Raw genomic sequence first — 4,844 nt, 5'->3', positions numbered from 1 at the left:
TTTCAATCTGTGTTTGGATGACATCAAACATGAATCAGAGAAAGTAAATTACCAGGGATGTGACTGCTGTCAGATCTGCGGTTGTATTTCCTGAGTGTTTGGATTTGGAGTCTTTGTTGTTTGACTGCGGAGCTCCGTCTAGCTAACACGCCGTTTGTCTTTGCTTACTGTCCTCCCACACACTCTTTTGACAGGAGAGCATGCCGGAGTCCTTCTCGCCACATGAACACTCAAATCTGTGTGTGTGTGTGTGTGAACTCCCAGCACAGGGCCTCTTGAATAGTTTAGTCTCTGTGTACTGTACTTTCTAGACTCTATCATCACTAGTGCTTCTCCGTGGGTCTCTGTCTCCCAGTAGGGCCATTTCCTTGGAGCGTTTTCCCTATTCGGACCACTCAAGCACGTGTTTATCACTCAAAACTGGGTCATACTGCATTTACGGCCTTGCTAAATTATAAGAATATCACTATTCTCTTTTGAAGTGCAGTTAAATTAGATTTAAAGGAATAGTTTACCCAAAAATGAAAATTTGTTGAATTTACTCATCAGGCTTTCCAAAATGTTGTTTCATTGGAACAGATTTGAAGAAATTTAGCATTATATCATTTCTCACCAATGGATTCACAGGGTGAGAGTCCAAACAGCTGATAGAAGCATCACAATAATCAAGTAATTCACATAAATCACAACTCCATCAATTATGTCTTGTGATAAGCTGCATGTTTGTAAGAACCAAATCCATAATAAAGGCATTTTAACTTTAAATGGTCATTTCTGGCCAAAATATAAGTCCATAATTTATAACACTTCTTCCAATGAAAAAGTCCATCCCCAATTTTAGCCAAAAGCAACGGTATAAAGTTAAAAACGTAAATTTCTCCAAATCTGAAATCTGTTCTGATGAAAAACAAACTTATCTACATCTTGGATGGCCTGAGGGTGAATACATTTTCAGCAAGTTCTCATTTTTGGGTGAACTATTCCATTAATACTAGTATAACTGCAACTAGTTATATTCCTAATTACTTAATATTTACTATTTGTTGAACAAATAAATGGCTATTATATGGGACCACAATTCTAACAAAGAAAATGTCACAGAAATGTTGCTGAATGTGTGGTGTTGTAAAAACACCAACTGTGAGGATAAGGTGACGTTTAGTGTGCAAACATAGGTCATCAGCACATATTTCTACAACAAACATTTTTTGCTATCTGATCTCTGGGTCTCTGGAACTTGACGGTGGGCACGGGGTGAATGGGTTCAGAAAATGCTGACATTCAGGTAGATTTCAGAATGACACATACATTTGTGTACAGTTTTCGTTTGTATTTCTGACAATACAAAATGACATTTTAGTCTTTATGTCTTCTAGCTTAAATGTGCAATGATTTTTTTGTTTGTTTTTTGAATAGTCCATTCATTGTTCTCTTTGAGCATCAGTGAGCAGTAGACAGTCAGATCCTGCTTGATTTCCCCGAGTTAAACATGTGACAGAAGACCAGACAGATCTGAAACCTGCAAAAGACAAGAGCCACAGTCAGTACACCTGGTCATGACATCAGAAATCATGTATGAAGGCAAGTTTATTTATATAACACTTCATTCACAAAGGAAGTTCACATTTACATAAAAAAGATTTAAAAATGTAATGGTAACGGATGCAAAGGAAATAAAAATGTATTAAAAATAATTTCTTATTTGATTTAAAATGTTTTAAGAATAAGTAGCATCATACTTGTCTTCAAATGCAGCAAAGATATTAGATTCTTGTTTGGAATATGAACGTCTTCTATTTTAATGTGTCTGAACCCCTTGTTTTTATTTGGGTATTTTTTGCATGATTTTAAATAAAAATTATCTATAACACATCTTTTCAGTAGTTATCTATAACTTTTCAGTTGGCCATGAAGTGACAAATCAAAATTACTATCCATCCATCCTTCTATCCATCCTTTCTCAATGAATACAAATAATTAATCTGCATGCATAAAATAATAAAATGCTATTTAAAATAGTTTTAGACGGGAATTTTAATAACTTATTTCAGACAGTTAGCAAGGCAACATTTCTAATTTTTACGTTTTTCTTCAAATGTATGTTTTCAGCTTCATTTCAATGAACAGAAACTATTTTTGAAATAGTTTCACTTTTATTTAACAATAACATGTATGCTTTTCACAAGTCGTCTCCAAGCTAGGCACACTTAAATTGTACTGAGATGCCTTTGTGTGGATGAGCCTGAAGAAGCAGAGATGAGTTGGGGGGTCTGTGGACCAGACTCCTGTTCCTGCTGAACTGAGCCAGTGTTTCTGCAGTACTGTAATCAGCTCAGTAGGCACGGGAGGCCAGGTCCATCCATCTATCACACGCTCACATATGACTCACGTTCAGCATGGGCCACTTGATGGAAGGATCAGATATGGGATAATACGCTTCAGCTGAAGGTGCTTAGCACTTCATTTCCCACAAAATATCTCCTAATGACATTTTAAATACAGCCCGTGCAACTAACTCCATTTTTACTAGCCATGGATGGTAATGCATCTTTAAACAGCTTCTAAATATAGTCATTTATGGCTAGCTTCTCCTTAGCTTTATATTTAACTCCTACATCTGTCATGACTTAGAAGACGGCATGCTGGCCGTACGCTAACTCGATCTGCAGAGGTCCTTTTAAGCACAACTTCCCATCTCAATTGCTGTCTTTCATATTTCACCCATCAAAGCTAAAAGTGGAGCTGTTTTAACAGTCCAGAGATGCAGATGTTTGGTCTGTGTGGCCGTGTCTCGCTCCTCCTGTCCACGTTTCCCAGAATTCCTCTGGATTTCATGTGGATTTTGTGGCCCAGCAGTAGGAAAGAGCAAAACCATTTTGTTTTTCGCACAGTAGAGGTATGTAGTGAGACTTGAGCATAAGGAGGAGGAGGAGGAGGAGGAGGAGAATATGATAATTCCTGGGCTCATCTCACTGTGGGCTCCATTAGCTCAGTCTGCTTCTCTCCAGTCCTCATTACAGCCATCTCCACCATCTCAGACTCACTCTTCATCTATCATGCCAACCCCAGTGCTCTCGGCAAGAGTTTGTTTTGCTCATTGTGAAAGGGATCTCACAATCTGCTCATTACGAAGGCAACCTCGTCGTACTGCACTGCTATGATAAAATTTAATTTCACTCCAGAAACCCTCAAAGAAAGTTTGTACAATGATATATGAATAATCAGTATAATCTGAAAGCACCATATGCTGGAAAATGTTTTGATGAAGCAACTGGGAAATGAGCCAGTGGGGCAGAAAATAAGCGTATGAAAAACAGAGGTCAAAGCACTTTTGTAACACATTCAACACCTTTAAAAATAAATTTAAAGAAATTTACTATGATAATTTTTAACCGTAAAAGTTATAAAAAAATTAGCCTGTTCATTTATACTACCATTCAAAAGACTGGAGTTGGTGTGATTTTATAAATGTTTTTTTAAGGAAGTTCTCTTGTGCATTTATTTGATCAGTAAAACAGTAATAACTTTTATATTTTAATTTATTCCTGTGATACCAAATGTTCAGTCTTCAGTGTCACATGATCCTTCAGAAATCATTCTAATTTGCTGATCAAGATACATTTATTATTATTATCAGTTAAAAAACAGTTGTGCAGCTTAATATTTTTCAGCAAACATTTCATCCAGGATTCTTTGATAAATAGAAAGTTCAAAAGAACCGTATTTATTTGAAAAAAATAATTTTTTTGTAACAATGTGAATGTCTCTACTGTTACTGGATACTGTCACTTTAATGCATCCTGACTAAACACAAGAATCAGTCCAAAAAAACCCAAAAACATTACGGACTCCAAATTTTCAAACATTAGTATAATTTTTTGTAGAGGATGTACATCCTTAGTCACAATGTAATTTTCTTGAGTGATTAGTCACTAGTCAACTGATTGGCGCTAACAATGAAATTGGTTGGAAACGCTTTCTAGTAATTACAGACCTAACTGATGACGATGTGCAACAAGGAAGTTTTATATTCGTGTTTAAACTACAAACTAAACTACAGACACCCTCCGATTACTTTCTCTCTTTGAATCAAGCCGTCTTCCATTTCTTCTTTGACACGTGAATGTATAATCATTACGCTTTTAACACTTCACGTCTGTAACGAGGTGAAGAAAATCCATCTGTCATCCTCTTGTCGGGTGCAGAACTTAGCCACTGTGAACAAAGAGTTCAATCACTGTTCACCAATCAGCTAAGCTCTGCGCCTGCTCAGAGAGTCTCTCCTCGACACTCGTGCGTACGCTCGTTCACCCACGCCGCTCGTCGGCAGGGAAGCATTCCTCCTCTGCATTTTCTTGTCATCCTGTCGGAGGCCCACAGAGAAAAGCCATGTCTTCTTTTATTTTTATTTCTTGAGCTGCGTTAAGACGGTGCCTCTGGTTGCCATAGCAGCCGTCCGAGTGGCGGTTGTGTGGTAATCCCTGGCAATGTGATTTTTATCTTAAGTCACAAATCAGCACGCCAGGAACCCACACAGCCAGCAACATGAAAGGCAAAACCTGCAGATCCTCTTGCTCTCCTGCAATGGAGCACGCTCGGCTGGGCCGTGGATATGTCCCTCATTATCCCCATCATTTTTTTCTGTTTCTGAAGTACACCGATTGTAATCGGCAGACTGAGTATTTCTGAAAGGCATGAACTATGGCTGCTTTTAACATCTAGGAATAAAGAGAATTTTGAAAGTGTTTATTTTGAAAACTGTCTGACTGGATTGTTTTTTTCAGCTTTCAAACACAACTTAAAGGGGTCATATGATGCGATTTCAATTTTTAATTTCTCTTTGG

The 4,844-nt window shown here is 37.6% G+C and overlaps 1 pseudogene; it reads right to left on the bottom strand.

Annotated features, from left to right (window-relative positions):
- Positions 1–1,411: 1,411 nt before the first annotated feature.
- The window catches only part of LOC107689280 (aminopeptidase O-like), a 76,989-nt pseudogene continuing 73,556 nt past the window's right edge, over positions 1,412–4,844 (bottom strand).

Source organism: Sinocyclocheilus anshuiensis, unplaced genomic scaffold, assembly GCF_001515605.1.
Source record: "Sinocyclocheilus anshuiensis isolate Anshui unplaced genomic scaffold, SAMN03320099.WGS_v1.1 scaffold1255, whole genome shotgun sequence".
In the NCBI taxonomy this organism is placed as follows: Eukaryota; Metazoa; Chordata; class Actinopteri; order Cypriniformes; family Cyprinidae; genus Sinocyclocheilus; species Sinocyclocheilus anshuiensis.
The sequence above is the reverse complement of the archived record's forward strand: the minus strand, read 5'-3'. Positions and strand labels throughout refer to the sequence as shown.